Source organism: Callithrix jacchus, chromosome 1 (assembly GCF_049354715.1).
Source record: "Callithrix jacchus isolate 240 chromosome 1, calJac240_pri, whole genome shotgun sequence".
NCBI classification, from domain to species: Eukaryota; Metazoa; Chordata; class Mammalia; order Primates; family Cebidae; genus Callithrix; species Callithrix jacchus.
In genome coordinates this window covers 45896528-45916282 of record NC_133502.1, presented here as the reverse complement: position 1 = coordinate 45916282, position 19755 = coordinate 45896528, and the positions used below count along the sequence as shown (strand labels likewise).

The window sequence follows — 19755 nt, the reverse complement described above, 5'->3', positions numbered from 1 at the left end:
AATAAACCATGTCTTGCATTATGCATGTGAGATTTCAAATGATTCATACAAAACAAACTTGCAAAATGGCAGTTATTTCTATTATAAAATATCTTCCTTTTTTAACTCCCTAAAATTATATGTATTCTAGGAAGCCAAGTCCCGTAATTCATAGAATACAGGTTTATTTACAATAAACAAGTTAAAACACAAGATAAATGCTGCTAACCTATCACATAGTTTAGCACTCTCCATTATGTTTTCACTAATAACAACAGGAAATGTGGCTAGAATGTTTAACAAGAAAGAGTAGCAAAATTTTCTCCCAATTGCTAATCTTATCCTTTACACTTATTGATAAATTAACATTTTGAACAGCAAGGTCAATGCATTCTTTGATAGGGTAATTCCTGGACAATATTTTGTCATTTTTAGCATTATACTTTTAAATATACTAATGCTTTGTTATTGCCAGTATAAATAAAGACTGCTATTTTAATAAGTTTATTTCATATATGACAACTTTGTTGAACTTTTGTATTAGTTCTAATTACTGTATATTGCTTCCATGTTGACTATCACACTATTTCTACATTAGGCCAATTTTGTCTTCTCTTCCAATTTCTATACCTCTTATTTAATTTTCATGTCATATGTTTTTGGCCTGAACTTCAGGAAAATGCAAACAGTACTTACAATAGAGAATATTTTTATCTTCTGCCTGACTATAATGAGATGGCATATAGATATTTTTTCCATTACAAATGAGGTGAAATAGATTTTGTAAACATCATTTATTTAATTATAGAAACTTAACATGGCCAGTCACGAAATCTCAAGCCTGTAATCCCAGCACTTTGGGAGCCTGAGGCAGGTGGATCATGAGGTCAAGAGATTGAGACCATCCTGGCCAACACAGTGAAACCCTGTATCTACTAAAAGTACAAAACATAGCTGAGTGTGGTGGTGTGGCTCCTGTAGTACCCGATACTCAGTTGGCTGAGATAGGAGAGTTGCTTGATCCCAGGAAGTGAACACTGCAGTGAGCCAAGATGGTGCCATTGCACTCCAGCATGGGCAACAAGAGTGAAACTCCCTGTCAACAATAACAACAAACTTAACTTGTTGGGCTACTTTTCTGAGTTTTAAATATAATAAAATTTTAATTAAAAAATTTTTAAAGCTGTTCACTGGGTTAACTCAGAAAAATGAGAGAAGATACAAATTACCCTCATCAGGAATGCAAGAGGGAACGTTGCAACAGATCCCAAAGACATTAAAAGGCTCATGAAATAATATCATGAGTAATTGTATGCCCAAATATTTGATAATCGAAAAGAAATGGATAGATTTCTGGAAAGTCAAACTTTGCCAAACTCACCAGAGAAGAAATAAAATGTGAATAGGCTAATATCTATTAAAGTAATCAAATGTACAATAGTATGTTTCTCAAACATAAAGCATCAGACCCAGGCTGAGCTCAGTGGCTTATACCTGTAATCTTAGAACTTTGAGAAACCAAGGCAGGAGGATTACTTGAGGCTGGGAGTTTGAAACTAATCTGGTCAACAAAGAGAGACCATGTCTCCACAGATATATAAAAGTACACAGTCATGGTGGTGCATGCCTGTAGTCCTCACTACAGTGGCTGAGCACTTGAATTCCTGAGCTCAGGAATTCAGGGCTGTAGTGAGCCATGATCATGCCACTGCACTCCAGAGTGGGTAAAACAGCAAGATCCTGTCTCAGAAAACAAAACAAAACAAAACAAAACAAAACAAAAACACTAGACAAAGATGGGTTCACTGAAAAATATGCTAAACACTTAAGAAAACAAAAACAAAAATCGAGTCTAATATAATCTAATCTAAAATATAGGCACAGAGAGAATACTTTCTTTCAAGCTATGAAGCCAGGCTTTACATTAGTACCAAAAAAAGACAAAGATATTATAAGAAAATTGTAGAGCTATATCTTTCATGAACACAAATGCAGAAATATTCAGCAAAATATTAACAAATTTGTTCCAATCTTGTATAAAAATAATTATACACCACAACTAAGTAGAATTTATCCCAGGCATACAAGGCTGGTTCAATTAAAAAATTAATTAATACAATCCATTCATCACATCAAAAGGCTAAATAATATATCAACTGCAGAAAAGGCATCTGACAAAATTCAAAGTCTGTGTATGATAAAATCTCTCAGCAAACATGGAATAGAGAACATCCTCAACTTGATAATGAGTATCTGTAAAAATCTACAGGTAACATTATACTTAATGGTATTGAACAAGAAGCTCTCCTGAAAAAATTAGGAACAATAGAAGTATGTCCCCGCTTACCACTACTTTTCAGCATTGCCCAAGAAGTCCTAGACAATACAATAAAGAAATAAGGGAAATAATATATATGTATATATATTATATATATAACACATATATGTATATATATACATGTATATATATAAACATATATGTATATATATATACATGTATACATATATACATACATACACACACAGATTGGGGAGAAAGAAATAAAACTATCATATTTTTATGGATGACATTATTATCAACACAAAAAAATCCAAAATACTTGACCAAAAAAATTCCTGGATTGAATACAAGATTATAGCAATGTTGTGGGATAAAAAGTTAATACACAAAAGTCAATTGCTTTTCTATAAACCATTAGTAGGCAAATTGAAATTTAAATTAAAAACACAATACCATTTACACTAGCATCCCCTAAAAATGAGACACTTGGGTATAAATTTTAAAAATAGGTACAATGTTAATATGAAAAAAACTACTATAATATATATATACCCAGAAATAAACAATAAATAATAAACTTACTTAACTGATATTTGAAAAAAGAAGAAAAGCAATAAAATAGAGAAGAGATAGTCTTTTCAATTTGAATATGTGCTTTTTCCTTTATTTCTTTATTGCATTGTTTAGGACTTCTAGGGTAATGTTGAAAAGTAGTGGTAAGTGGGACATCCTTCTATTGTTCCTAATTTTAGCAGGAGAGTATCTTGTTCAACATCATTAAGTATAATGTTACCTGTAGATTTTTGTAGATAGATATTCATGATCAAGTTGAGGATGTCCCTCTCTATTCAGTAGTGCAGGACAGGACCAACCCAACATCACATCCAAATAAATGAATCTCGACACAGACTTTTACATTTGTCACAAAATTAATTCAAAATGGATCATAGGATTAGATGCAAAATAAAAAACCAAAAAACTCCTAGAAGACAACATAGGAGGAGATTTAGAGAACCTTGTGTATAAAGATTTTTTTTTAGAAGCAGCACCTAATGCATGAACCATGAAAAATATGGTAAATTGGACTTCACTAATGTTAAAAAGTTCTGCTTTGCAAAAGACAATATCAAGGGAAAGAAAAGACAAATTACAAAATTAGAGATAATATTTGCAAAATACATAGTTGATAAAGGACCATTATCCAAAATATACAAAAAAAAAATCCTCTTAAATGTCAACATAAAAGAATGAACAACCTGATTTTTTTTAAAAAAGGCAAAAATCCTGAACAGATACCTCACTGATGAAGGTGTGTTCAGATGGCAAATACGCATATGAAAAGATGCTCAGCATTGTATCTCACTAAGAAACTGAAAGTTTTGAAATAAATGATTTACCAATATGCAGCTATTAGAATGGGCAAAACTCAAAGCACTGGCAACACCAGATGCTAGTGGCAATGTAAGCCAACAAAAACTTTTATTCCTTACTGGGAGGAATGTCAAATGTTACAATGACTTTGGAAGAAAATTTGGGAGTTTCTTACAAACTGATATTACTCTTACATATAATCCAGCAATGCCACTCCTTGGTATTTACCCAAATGAGTTGAAATCAGGTACACAGAAAACACTACAGCATGGATATTTATAGCACCTTTATTCAAAATTGTCAAAACTGAGATGCAACTAAGATGTTGTTCAGTAGTTTAATGGATAAACAGTCATATATCCAGACAATAAAATATTATTATTCAGTACTAAAAAGAAATGAGTTATGAAAGCATAAAAAAAAAAAAACAGGGAAAAAACTTACATGCATACTACCAATTTTTAAATGGCAATTTTGGCTGGTCATGATGGCTCATGATTGTAATTCCAGCACTTTAGAAGGCCAAGGTGTTCAGAAGGCCTGATCACTTGTGGTCAGGAGTTTGAGACCAGCCTGGCCAACATGGCAAAACCACATCTCTACTAAAAATACAAAACTTATCCAGGCATGGTGGTAGGTGCCTTTAATCCCAGCTACTGGGGAGGCTGAGGCAGGAGAGTAACTTGAACCTGGGAGGCAGAGGCTACAATAAGCCAAGATCACACCATTCCACTCCAGACTTGGCGACAGAGTGAAACTCCATCTCAAAATAATAAAATAAAAATAGAAAACGAGTTTGAAAATGCTCATACCATATGATTCCAATGGCATGACAGTATCTAGAAAACAAAACTATGGAGACAAAAAAATGTTTAATGGTTGCCAGGGTTTATGGGAGGGAGACAGATAAATAATCGAAGGAGGGAGGATTTTTAGGGCAGTGAAACTATTCTGTATGACAGGATAATTGTGGATATGTGTCATTATATATTTGTGTAAACCCATAGAAGGTACACCACCAAGAACAAACACAATCTGAACCATGTGCTTTTGTTATAGAGATTTGTCAGTATATGTTAGTCAACTATAATAAAGTTACCGCTAGTGCAAGATGTTGAGAGTAGGGTGGCTGTGCATATGTTGGGAAAAGGGTATATAGGAAATCTCTACCTTCCACTAAAGTTTACTCTGAACCTAAAACTTCTTTAAAAATAAAGTCTACAATGTTTTAATTAGATAGATGAGTAGTTTTTGTTGTTGTTGTTTTAGATATGTTATACAGCATGAAGAATACAGAAAATAATATACAGCATGGTAAATAGAGCAAATACCTTAATTAGCTTGATTTACTTAATCCACATCCTATTTATAAATCATAACATCACTTTGTGCCACATAAATATGTATAACTATAATTTACAATTTTAAAAAGTAAGTGAACCTAAAATTAAGCCTATAGAAAAATGAGAATGAACTGTTTAATTTTTTAAAAAATTTACACTATAAAGTAAATGGTAACTTTTCCACATTGATCCATTGCCTTTTGGCCTCTGAAAAAACGCTTTGTCCTCCAGGAAGAAAGGGAAACCATCCTGTATTAGTCCAGTCTTATGCTGCTAATAAAGACATATCTGAGACTAGGTTGTTTATAAAGGAAAGAGGTTTAACTGACACATAGTTCAGCATGGCTGGGAAGGCCTTAGGAAACAGAATTATGGCAGAAAGGGAAGCAAACATATCCTCCTCCCTACAACTACAGGAGAGAGAAGAATGAGTACGGAGCAAATGGAAAAGACCCTTATAAAACCATTAGGTCTCATGAGAACTTACTCACTATCACCAGAATAGCATGGGGGAACCACCCCCATGATTTAATTAATTCCCACTAGGTCCCTCCCATGACACACATGAACTATGGGAACTACAATTCAAGATGAGATTTTGTTGGGGGCACAGCCAAACTATATCATAACCCAGTAGTCCCATAGACAGTTTTTTTTTTAAATAGACACTGAAATTGGCCCTTCTTGTCTTAAAGCTTAAAGCTTACAATTGCTTTATCTGAGTTCCTTCCTCAGGAAAGGACACTTAAGCCTCTCAAAAAGTATCAAAGAACTCAAACTCACCAGATCATCACCTCCAGACACTGAGACCTCAGGCCCCTCCTTCATCATGACTGCTTCCTTACCCCTCTTGAGTTCCTGTTTTCTCATACATAGTTAACATTTCTTCCTGGTTACATAAACCCCTAATTTTAGTTGGTCAGGGAGATGGATTTAAAGTGAGCTCTCATCTCCTCAGCTATAAAATTTGATTAAAACTTCTACCTTGGCAATAATCCTTGCCTCAGTGATTGGCTTTATGTGCGGTGAGTAGCAGGACCTAGTCTAAACCCCTGGTGTTTGGGTAACAGATGTTGGTTCCCTAAACTGGAATGTGAGTTGCTCCTCGGTTGGCTGCCTTGGACAAGGAATCTCGGAAGTCTTCCTAAGGAGACACCCACCCAATTTTGGTTGGAGGTGAGTTTCCATCTCTTGTTGGGCCTGCCACAGCCAGAGCCTACTGTATTCCTAGTTGCTTTGGAATAAACAGCTTTTGAAATGTGGCCTCTGCATCTGGATTGGTGAGTGTCCGTTGTGGGACCAGACAGCAGAAAATTTTCATGTGCTGGTTGAACAAGCCAAACTAACTGAGAGAGGAAAGTACCCTGCTTCAGTTTGGACACTTTGGGGGCTTGTGTATAATTGCATGTTGTCTGTTGCATCTGGGCACATCAGTGTCTTTTGTAGGTATGAGACAGTGGGATAAGCTCCTCTCAATTTGGGAACTTCCTAAAAAATTTTTGTTTGTACATTGATCAAGCTGAACCAATGGAGTGAAGAAGAACCCCAACTGTTGACTGTTTCAGTTTGAACACTCTTGGGGCTTGTTTGTTGCTGCAGCAGGTGGATTTTAATTTTGGCGATTGTGTGTGTTTCATGAAAAACTAGAATTTCATAAAGTAATATTCTTTTGTAATACTAATTGGCCCCAACATTGTTTGGAATATGGAGTTCGCTGTTGAATGGAAAAGTGGGATGGAGTTCCATGAATCTAGGCTATCATGATGCTCTTCTAAGCACGGTCAGGCCTGGTTAGTACGTAATATTCTTTGGTGTTGTTTGGTCCCAGTATTCTTTGGAGTTTGGGGAGGTTTGGCCTTTAAAAATCAAACAGACATAAAAACTGCTTTGCCTAAAATTTTGGTTCACAGCATTCATTGGATTACCTATTGGGACAAATCAAGTCTAACCATGTAAACCAGTGAGTTTGTGTTGCTATCTCATGGTTAGAGTTCTGAGGTAAAAGCTACTGGATCTTTGTTTATATGTGTGTGCACATGTCTAGATGTGCTCATGTCTATGTACATTTATTATATTTTATTTTATGTCTAGCAAATTGCTTGTAAATAAGAGAACACATAAATGAAGTAAATAAGTCCAAAATACTGTTCAGGATCATGTGACTTAAGTAAATCTTTAATAAGCTAGCATTAAAATTATTAGTAAAATAGAAATAGAAATGTCTTCAGAATGGTCAGCATACATTTTTGTCTAGCTTTATATTTGCCTCTGTTAGATATTTTGAGGTGTGTGGGACTGGGACCTGTTATAAAACTATAAACCTAGTCAAACAAAAAGATGTTTGTTTGTGTGATTTTTTCAATAAGGAAGACTAATATTGTTGGTTTAATTAAAATAGTGGAATCTTTTGAGTAATTGGTGAAAATGTACATATAGTTAACTTTAAGGTTCTAATTTAGGTGAACACCTGATTTCTGCAGGTTATAAAGTTGTTAACAAGAAAATAAGTAATGCATAAACAATCCACATAAACTGCCCAAAGTAAATAAATGTAAATGATTAAGCATCATAGGTGAACTTTTTGTGTAATTTAAATCCTAAACATTTTTTGATGCTTATTGGATATCTGAGTCATTTCCACTTAAGAAAGGATTATGATATGGAAAAATATGTTTCTATAAATTGTGGAATTATTTCCATCTATAAAATGCTAATATCTGATACTTCAGGATTTCTTGCTTTCTAAGCTTTTACTACAATTTAAGGTTACTAAAAGTAAGAATTATAGTTAATATATAATCCTGTATATAAAATGTGTTAAAAATATGTTTATAGTTAGAAGAATAATTTTGTCAAATTCAGAAGTTATCTAAAAGTTAAATTATAGAGTTGAAAAGGATATTTATGAAACAATATTCAAAGGAACCAGTAAGTAGGAGAGAGATGTGAAAAATGTTATGAATATGAAAATATATTTTTGGTCAGGAAGGTTATAATGAAAAGACAATAATTTTATATGAGAAGGGATCTTGTAGTGAGAATTTTCTTCCTAAAATTAAATGACTGGTTATTAAAAAAGAAAAGCAAATTTATGACAAAACAGAAAGTCCAAGCATATCATAAATGGCCTGTGAAAGTCATATGTGTTTTTTTTTTTTTCTTCTGGTTTTCTGTATGTCTATATTTATGGACATACAGAGAAAGCTGAAAAAATTTAAATAGTAAAATACTCTTTAAAACCTGATAGAAACTTGGAGAAATTTGGCTAATTAACATTGATTATAGTTAAAGCTCTAAATCTCAATGAATCTAAATTAAGAAATATAATGAAATACACTGGCTAATTGGCAAATCTTTTTTTAACATAGTTAAGCATAAAGCCAGATTTAACATGGAGCCAAATTTCACATAAATGCTCACATTGCTTTGCTTTACACTGTGTTTGCTCTACTGCATGGATAGTACAAGTACTGAATTACTCACTGATCATATGCATAAAGTGAATTTCTCAATGGCATAAAATGTATAGTGGTAGACCTAAAAACATTAATTTGTGTTCTGGGAATGAAATATCTATCATATTTTTTTTAAGACTCTGGGTAACATATTAGCCTCCATGGTTAACTGAGTAAGAAAAAATTTGGAGTTGGTTTATTTGTTTTTGCCTTTAATTTTTATTTATTTGCAGTTGGTTATCCTTTGGGTTCTACTTATATAGACATATATAGAACCATTGATGTATTTTAGTTTCTAGTAGAAGGCTTTTATTTGGTTCTATAAACAGTCATCTTGTTTCCTATGCATTTCCAACAAGCTATCATTTGTTCTATCTTTCTAGAATTCCCAAGCTACCTTTGTCAAGCTTGCAAAAATGGTAGAGCACACCAGACATTTAAAATTTGGTGATTTTGCTTACCTCTGGTTATCTAGAGCAATTCAAGAGCTTTAAGGATGCTGGCGAAAATTAAAAAAATAAGTAAAAGACTTAATTATACAAGTTTTGAGCAAAAATAATGCATTATTTATTTTTCTGATTATAAAATGAGGGGAGAATAAAAATGTTTAAAATGCATTTATTTCCAAAGTAATTAGGTAATTCAATTCAATCAATAATTTGTTTTAGATTTTTTTTGTTAGGTAATGAAAATTGCAATGTGGATACAAAGTTTTAATGTTCAGGAAAGATTAGCCTTGTCCTTAAGTGATTGGTATTTCTCAAAAAAATTTGGTTGTGTTTACCATTATCAAAATTAAGTGCTATTCACTTGGATTAGGTAGTAACAAACAATCATGAGACTTTCTAGTGAACTTTGAACCAAGCCATTTATCACTAATGGACCTTTATGTATATATTCGAAAGCAAAATATGTATCAGTGTTGCACTGGTATGAATATTTTAGTGGCAGAAGTTACATAATCAGTTGTCGGTACTGTATCTAGAAACTAATCTTGGAAATATATGATAATGCTCCTTTAAAATAGCTGAAAAGAAATAATTGTGTGCTTGTTCTTACTTTGTCCCTATTTTGTTGCATAAAATGTAAGTGAAAGATTATTTACCCTCATATTGAATTTTCAAAACTGATATTTACATTTACTTTAAAAAAATAATGGACAGAAAAGTTAGTTATCTTATTTTAATAAATTTGCCATGTGACCAAAATCATCATAGTGTTGATGCTTTTGCTCACAGTTCTGTCACTAGAATGCTAGAAACTGGAAATATGCAGTGAGTAACCTAACCACTTAAATGCAGTGGTTTGAAGTGCTGCAGGCAGGCAGTGACATGATCAGGACTTTCTGTAGTATATATATTCTATTAACTAATCCTTTTGCTGTTAAGTTACTGGCCTTTGTGTCCTAGGTCCTAAAAAGGCACCAACTCCTGATAAATCATGAGTAATGACACAAGTTGAAGCCTGTATTTAGACCTGGGAGAAGGTAACAATCAAAATGAACTGTTTTAGTGAGAAATGAGGCCAGAAATTTAAACTATCAATCCCTCTAGGCCCAGGGACTAATTGCAGAAGAGGTGGGCATGTGAGATTGTAAGGGCCAATTGTGAGGGATAAGATTAGTTCAGAGTTTTTCTAGAAACGAACTATTAATTTCAAAAACACACTGATACAAGGCCAGTATGTGGGCCCATGTGTCAGAATAACAGGGTGTTCTTGGAGCATTGATTTGCTTGTTAATAGAAAATGGGAAAAGGTTATATAAAGTTTATGAAAATCTTTATAGTCAAACTGGTTAAAATTTGAAAGATTTGTTTATAAGATTTTCCTAAAATTAGCTTTAACATAAATAATATACCAGACTGGCTTGGCGCAGTGTCTCATGCCTGTAATTCCAGCACTTTAGGATGCTGAGATGGGTGGATCATCCGAAGTCAGGAGTGTGAGACCAACCTGGTCAACATAGTAAAACCCCGTCTCAACTAAAAATACAAAAATTAGTTGGGTGTAGTGGCTCACACCAGTAACTACTCAGGCTGAGGTAGAAGAATAGCTTGAAGCTGGGAGGTGGAGGTCACGGTGAGCTGATATTGTGCCATTGCACTCCATCCTGGGTGACACAGCAAGACTGTGTCTCAAAAAAATATATATGTATATATATTTCTTGGTCCTGCTGTAATTTCTCTTTGGTGGAAGTGGTGACTTGAGAGAGAAAGATTGTATTTTACAAGAAAACTATAATGTTAGATTAATCTTTGATTCCTGGGTTGCCAAACAGTCACCTGTGGAATGGAGCTGCCTAGGATGCCCCTTCTCAGCATGAAGCAACCAGAAAGATTATGACTAGGCTCCACAAAAAATAAAAATCTGGTGGGCCAGATTCAGTCCTACCTTTCTATTAAACCAATATTGTGTATTTATCAATAAATATTGATAAAGCAATACTGGTAAATAGTGGGGGACTGAAAACAGCCCAAGAATCCTATAGACTTTCTTTTTGATAAATATAGAAATTGGCCCTTTTTGTCTTAAAGCTCGAAGATTACATTTGTTTTATCTACATTCCTTCCTCTGGAAGAGAGCCCCAGTTCTCTTAAAAAGTATCAAAGAACTGAGTTTCATCAGATCATCACATCCAGGCATTGAGACTCCAGGGCCCTCATTCATCATGACTGACTGCTTCCTTACCCCTCCTGAGTTTCTGTTTTCTCATTCACAGTTACATATCTTCCCTGCTAGATAATCCCCAAGTTTTAGTTGATCAGGGAAGTGTATTTGAAATTGATCTCCCATCTCCTCAGCTGCAACATCTGATTAAAACCTTCTTCCTTGGCAATAATCCTTGTCTCAGTGATTGGCTTTTTGTGCAGTGAGCAGCAGGACTTAAACTGCATGATGGTGTTTCAGTAATAAATGCAGTAGGATAGCTACAACCCAGTGCATAAAGTAATACATTTGGGTTAATTCCAAGACTTTGGTTTATCCTTGTAACCTGTGCATCTTAAGGACCTTATAATGCAAACACTGGGATCTCCTTCCTGAAATCTGATATCCAGCCCACTAGGCATTGTGTTCTACTGTGGAAGCAGTGGACAAAGGCAAACCATGCAACTGCTACTACTCCAGTTTTTTATAAGCTTTTAGTCGTTTGTGAAATGAAATTATTAAATGCTCATCAAACAAGTACCGTCTGTATACTATTTGGCTGTTTACTCTTGTTTGTATGATAGAGTCCAATTTGTATTAAAATATATTGATAAAGTTTTTGGTAATGAACTAATTTTGCAATTCTGGGATAAATTTTACCTGATCATAGCTGATTGGTTTTAATTTCTCATTAGATCTAGAAATTTGTGGCATTAAGATATTATACATCTGAATCAATATGTGAGACTGGCACACAATTCCCTTTTGTTGGTTTGCCTTTACCTCATTTGTGTAAAATGCTTTGCCAAGTTTTCCTCTTTTCCCCTATTACAGAGAAGTTCTTTAAAAGAGTGATTTTCTGTTAATTGAAAATATAGTAAAAAATCCTCATAAAATTCTAGCAAACCAATTCAGCAGCACATTAAAAAGTTAATTTGCCATGATCATGTGGGAATCATCCCTGTGATGTAAGGATGATTCTACATACACAAATCTATAAATGTAAAATACAAGCTTAACAGAATGAAAGACCAAAATAAAATGATAATCTCAATAGCTACAAAAAAAAGCAATTGACTAAATTGAACACCTTTTCATGATAAAAACTCTTTAACAAAAACATATAAAAAGCATGTACCCCAACACAATAAAGGCAAGATATTACAAGGCCAAGTGAACATTATACTCAATGAGGGAAACTGGAAGCTTTTCTTCTAAGATCCAAAACAAAATAAAGATGCGGGGGCCGGGCGCGGTGGCTCACGCCTGTCTTCCCAGAACTTTGGGAGGCCGAGGTGGGTGGATCACGAGGTCAAGAAATCTAGACCATCCTGGTCAACATGGTGAAACCCCATCTCTACTAAAAATACAAAAAATTAGCTGGGCATGGTGGCACGTGCCTGTAATCCCAGCTACTCAGGAGGTTGAGGCAGGAGAATTGCCTGAACCCAGGAGGCGGAGGTTGCAATGAGCCGAGATCGTGCCATTGCACTCCAGCCTGGGTAACAAGAGTGAAACTCCATCTCAAAAAAAAAAAAAAAAAATATGCCCACTCTCACCACTTCTATTCAACATAGTACTGGAAGCTCTAGCCAGAGCAATTAAACTAGAAAAAGAAAGAAAAGGCATTAAAATTGGAATTCAAGAAGTTAAATTATACCTCTCTGTAGATAACATGATCTCATACAGAGAAGAGTGAAACTCCACCAAAAAATGTTAGAACTAATAAATAAATTCATAAAGATTTAGGATACAAAATCAATACACAAAAATTATTAACATTGTTTATACACAAATAGTGAACTATCTGAAAAAAATCTAGAAAAGTTTCATTTTTTAATAGCTACACAAAATAAAAATTTAGAAATAAATTTCACCAAGAGGTGAAAGTTTTGTACACCAACTAGAATATATTGGTGAAAAAAACTGAAGAAAACACAAGTAAATGGGAACATCTTATGTCCATGGAATGGAAGAATTAATATTTTTTTATACCTCCATAGTACTCACAGTAATCTACAGATTCAATGCAAGCCATATAAAAATTCCAATGACATTTTTTCATAGAAATAAAGTCATAAAATTTATATTAATCTACAAAAAACCCTAAATAGTCAATGTTATGTTTTGTTAAAAGAACAAGCTGAAAAATATCACATGATTTGTGTTCAAAATATATTGCAAAGTTATAGTAATGAAAACAGTATGATACTGGCCTAAAAACAAACACATAAACCAATGGAACAGAACACAGAGCCCAGAAATAAATCCATGCATTTATAACCAACTGATTTTTAACCATGTTGCTGGGATAACTGGATCTCCACAGGCAAAAGACTATAATTAGACCCCTTATATTATACAATACATAAAAATTAATATAAATTTTTAAAAATAAATGAATTAAGTATAAAAAATGGATTAAAGATGTAAATATAACACCTGGAACTATTAAACCATTAGAAGAAACTAGGGGGAAAACTTCATGAGATTAACCTGGACAATAAGTTTTTGGATAAGACTTCAAAAACATAGGCAACAAAAGAAAGAAATAGACAAATGGAATTACATCAAACTAAAGAGCTTCTGTAGAGACAATGAAAAAATCAGAGCAAAATGACAACCTAAAAAATGGGAGAAAACATTTGCAAACCATACATCAAATAAAGGGTTTGCATTTAAAATATATAAAGGGCTTGACCAGTTATGGTGGTACATCCCAGCACTTTGGGAGGCCCAGGCAGCCAATCACCTGAGGTCAGGAGTTTGTGACCAGCCTGACTAATATGGTGAAACCCCATTTCTACTAAATACTAAAAAATTACCTGGTTTTGGTGGCACATGCCTATAAACTGAGCTACTTGGGAGGCTGAGACAGGAGAATCCCTTGTACCTGGGAGGCAGAGGTTGCAGTGAGCTGAAGTCTTGCCATTGCACTCCAGTCTGGACAACAAGAGAGAAACTCCATTGTAAAAAAAAGAGGGAGAGAGCTCAAACAACTCAATGAAAAGAAAACAAATAATCCAACTTAAAAATGGGCAAAGACCTGGATAGACATTTCTTAAATGAAGGCATACAAATTGCCAACAGGTATATGAAAAAATGTTCAACATAACTAATTATCAGGGAAATGCAAATTAAAACTACAATGAGAAGTTACCTCATACCTGCTGGAATTGCCTTGGTGAAAAAGACAAATAATAAGTGTGGCATTGTGGATAAAAATGAACACTTACACATTGTTGATATAAATTAGTATAGTTGTTATTAAAAAGGTATGGGAATTTCTCAAAATATTAGAAGTAGAATTATAGTATAATTCATCAATCCCCCTACTTGGTATATATCAAAAAGAAATGAAATTAGTATTTCCAAGAGATGTCTGGATTTCCATTTTTATTGCAGCATTATTCACAATAGCCAAGTTACAGGGTCACCACAAGTATCTATCAATGGATGAATAGATAAAGAAAATGTGGTACATATACATGATGGAATACATTCAGGCATACAAAACGAAATTATTTCATTTTAGACAACATGGCTGAAGCTAGAGAATATTATGTTAAGAGAAATAAGCCCTTCATGGAAAGGCAAGTACCACATGATCTCAGTCATGTACAGGATCTAAAAAAGTTGATCGTACAGAAGTAGAAAATAGAATGGTGCTTACCAGGCACTGGGTCAGTAGTGAGGAAGAGGTTGAGAAAATGTTAGGAAAAGGTTACAAAATTTCAGTTAGGAGTAATAAGTTCAAGAGATCTGTTGTGCAACATAGTGACTATAGTTAAAAAGAATATATTGTATTCCTGAAAAATGCTAACAAAGTAGATTTTAAATATACTCACCATAAAAATGACAACCATATGAGGTAATGGATATGTAAATTTGTTTGACTTGGCTATTCTACAATGTATATATATATATATATACATTGTATATATATATATATATATATAAGACATCCTGTTGTACACCAAAAATATATACCATATTATCTGTGAACTCTTAAAAAATAATTTTTTTAAAAAAGAAACTATAGTAGAACTCACCTGTAAAAGGCTATAGGGCTGGCTGGGTGAGGTGGCTCACTCCTGTAATCCCAAGCACTTTGGGAGGTCAAGGTGGGCACATCACAAGGCGAGAAACTCAAGTCCAGCCTGACCAACATGGTGAAAACCCAACTCTACTAAAAATACAAAAATTAACGGGGTGTGGTGGCACATGCCTGTTGTCTCAGCTACTCAGGAGGCTGAAGCAGGAGAACAGCTTGAACCCAGGAGGTGGAGATTGCAGTGAGCCGAGATTGTGCCACTGCACTCCCGCCTGGTTGACAGAGCAAGACTCCATCTCAAAGAAACAAAAACAAAAAGGCTATAGGACTGAATTTTTGTGTGTGTGTGGTGGAGGGGTGAAGTACAGAACTATTTTGCCTCTAACATGTTAATTTACATGATGATAATCTTTCTTTCAAGCTTTCTATTTCTTCTGACAATTTTAGCATCATATAGATGAAGAAATCCATCTATTTTATAGTCTTTCAAATTTATGAACCTAAGATTAGTAATATTTAATAACTCCTTTAAAAATCTCAGCAGTTACTTGTACTATAAAACACTTGGGTCTGAAACAGGGAAAGATGTCTCTACAAGGTGACAAGTTCAGCAGAGGCTGTGATGACATTTTATCTTTTAGTAGGGATGTGTTTCAAGCTAAAATCACATTTTGTGCTACAGAGAGGAGTCAAAAGACTGTATTTTAACACATTTACTTATAACACTTGAAGGTAAATAGTGTGACTGCAACCATGTATAAACAACTAGAAAATCAAAGTGCACATTTTAGTAAAAACTTCTGGAATGTTATGTGAAAAGAAGTCTGTAGTTACAGTATATGCAAAAATATAGAATAAAATTAGAATCTATATTATATCTAAAGGAACTAATGTGAAAAATGGCAGCTGATGGAAAGAAACAAGTGGCACCGTGTATACTGACAAGAACTGTGTAGAAAATTATTATAAAATAAAGAATATGAAATAATGAAATTGTACATAAAATTTATCTTGTGTCTCTATATAAAATGCTCTATATCTCACATATTATAAAAAAATAAATAAAATAAGAGACTTTCCCTAGACTAGAGTCTATACTCTTTTTAAAAATGATTCAAATTTTTAAATTGGCAAATAATATTTGTACATATTTATGGGGCAAAATGTGATGATTTCATACCTGTACACACACACACATACACACACACACACACACACACACACACAGTAGAAAAGTTAAATCAGCCTTATCAGCATATCTATTTCCTTATCTATTCTCTTGATTCTGTTTTACAGTTCTTTTACTTCTAGACTTCAGTGTTAGAAGAGACTTTCTTGTCAGCCTCACTGTTTTGCAGTGTTATTGATGTTGTATGCTCCCTTAGCTCTCTTGGATAGAAAATGGTAAAGGAAAAGAAAAGTGGATCTCTGGGAATTAATAGTAGGCAGTGGGAAATATAAAAATAGTCTATGAAAAGTTCAACTATATTTTTTTATCTGGTGTCATTGCCAAATCCACTTATCTTCTATTTCCTTGAGTTTTAGCTGCCAGAGGCTTGAAAGTCACTTCTCTGAGGCTCCATAGCCCCCAACCTAGAAGAAAAAAACTAGAATCCTACACTTTCTGGAAGATGTTTGGCCTCAAAATGTCATATGCTAAGTCACTTGTCATTGCTGCCAAATCATTCTTTTGTGCAAAATGCTACAACTCAACAAAAGTAAGTGTTCATTTCCTACCCTTTGGCGTGATTTTGGAATTTATATTACCAGGTTAATTTACAGTTTGTGAATCACCTTGAAAACCTTGAAGTTGACATATATACTGTAAAAATAGAAACTGTATAAAATAATAGGAGATTGTTAAAGAATACCTTAATAGTTGGCATTCTTTACAGGGTACATACCAATGACAAGTTGGCCCAGAGAACACCCAGGGGTCATGATGAAGACCTCCAACAAGCTAGACTGGCTTCCTCATTTAAATGAATACATTTCTTTACATAAAATAATATTCTTTTCTACCTCATAGGAAATATTAATTTTACATTGTGTTGCTGTGTTGAAGATTTTCTACTTTTTGGTTGGTTTATATATCATATTTCAACAAGTTATGGAACCAATTTCTTTAAATTTATTTTATTTTGATTATTGATTGATAATTTCTTCAAAAAGAAATTAGAGAAACTATAATAATAACATCTTTGTTTTACTTTTATTCAAAAATCTAAGAGGTCCACATGATGGCTACATAAATACATAGACTGTGTTTAAATCCAGTATGCTGCTGGTTGTCAAGTTTCTCTATAGAGGATACAGTTTTTAACATGTATCGAGGTGTGGTGCATGATTTATAAGTCCATCCAGAAATGTGTCATTTCTAATTTTTGTATATTAAACTGGTAATTATAAATTTAGATTTTTATAATTTTATGTATGATTATTCTATAACTAAATATTAACCATGAAATTCTCAATAGACATCAATTTGACATATAATACTAGCCTTTTAAATTAATGTATAAAATAAAGCACATTTACTAAAATAATTGAAACATGTAAAATATAGTGATATGCTAAATAGAAAAATGCAATATATGCACAATTAGCATAAATACCATTCAGGTTATTTTACTGGAACACTCTTCACTTTGGGGTATTTGAAGATAAGAGGAACATGCTAGCTAGCATTATGTATAGCTACCATTGTTTAATGTAAATTGATCTCACATGCTATCTTAGTGGTCTGTCACGGAGTGTATTTTTACATTAAAGAAAGTAGGTAGAAAATGAATATGATCATGTCTAAAAACACAAAAAGAGCATAATTTATATTTCTTTAGGTTTCTTCTGTTTTAGATATTTTTTTCCTACATTTATACAATATGATTATTCTCATTTATGGTCTTTATGTTGCTGGAGGAAGAGAAGCATTTATTAAAAAGGTAAAAGAATATTCTTCCTAAATAGCATTACCAGGAATCTTCTTTTTTATTTGTGTGCCGATTTTTAATACTGAAGCAAGGTGCCAGAACACAAGTAGGTATGGGCTTATTGCTTAGTTTACCCACGTTCACCTTCAAATATTTGCATGTCTGTAGAGTTTATCAGAATTAAAGTTGTTATGAATATGAAATCGGTTTTTACTGCTTTATTTAGCTGTATTTAAGTTAATAAAGAATTACATATCCAAAAGCTTGAAGTATGATGTGAGGATTTACAATGCCATTCATCTTTTAGAGTGTTAGAATTACCTATACCACCTTCAATATATTTTTATGTGCATAAAGAAAAAAATGATATTATGTCCACTTTCCAGTGTCTGTTTGAAACAATTGCACACACCATCCCACTTTCTTTTGCTCATTCCTGAAATGCAACATAAATATACGTACATACACCCACTCCTAGCAAAGCAGCCAAATGTACCAGGCAACAGATGGGAAACTGAGAGCCCATGTGTTCACATTTCTATTATGCCAATAACTTGCTGGGTGATCTTGGGCAAACTACATATCTTCAGCTAATTACCTTCTCTCTAAAAGAACAAAGCCATAGGGCCTGTATATTAGCACTCAGACGCCAAGTAATAAATGTGTCCCATCATTTTCCTTAATATGGAAAACATATTCAAATAATAAAGAGCTGGAATTGATCTTATTATTATTGCATAATCTCACTAGGTTTTCCCTGCTGTTCTGAAGGCTATAACCAAATGCTTTGCAATACTCATTTTAATAAAAAAAGAAGTTTCTATACCACAAAAATAAGAATTTTTTTAAAAAAATATTAATTATCTTAATACTGATACAGCAACAACAATAAAATAAGTACATCTAACTTCTTCAGAGAAGATGTAGAAATAGACAACAAATGCATGAAATAATTCTCAATGTAATTAGTCATTAGGGAAGTGAAAAAACCACAATGATATTCCATTTTAATCTACTAAGATGGCTAAAATAAAAAATACAGAAAATAATGAGAATTAGTAAGGTGTGGAAAAATTGGAACTCCACATACATTGCTAATGGGATTGTGAAATGGAACATCCATTCTGAAAGACAGTTTGAATGTTCTTCAAATTGTTAAACAGAATTAGCAGATATTTCACTACTAGTTATATATCCAAGAGCACTGAACACATATGTCCACCCACAAACACAGACACAAATGTTCACAGCAGCATTGTTTCTGTATGATTCCAAAATAGAATTTTGTCAGATACTGTACATCCAAATGTTTATCAACTGACAAACAGGTAAGGAAAATGTGATACATTTATGTAATGGAATATTATTTAGTCGTAGGAATGAAGTACTGAAATATGCTGATATTCATAAACCTTATTAAGTGAAAGAAGTCAATGACAAAATACTCCATATTATATAATCCTATTTACATAAAATGTTCAGATAAGGGATAAATCCATAGAGATAAAAAGTTTACTCACAGCAAAACTGACTCAATGCTATTTGGTGTCATCTCAGTCTATCCTCATGGTCTTCAATGACTGAATTACAGGAAGATATTAAGGAGTCTTAAGCTGCTTTTTCCAGAAAGAAGATCTTGGAAAAAAGGTTTTGTGCAAGTTGTTAATTTGATAAAAGTGAAATAAGTATGTAGTGA

The 19755-nt window shown here is 33.4% G+C and overlaps 1 long non-coding RNA gene across 1 annotated transcript in view; it reads left to right on the top strand.

The window, feature by feature from the left end:
* The window catches only part of LOC128928292 (uncharacterized), a 40141-nt gene that overhangs the window by 11910 nt on the left and 8476 nt on the right, over nucleotides 1-19755 (top strand). The window contains exon 2 of the long non-coding RNA XR_008473145.2: nucleotides 16675-16847. This is a non-coding gene — a long non-coding RNA (uncharacterized LOC128928292). The remainder of the gene's footprint in view (nucleotides 1-16674; nucleotides 16848-19755) is intronic.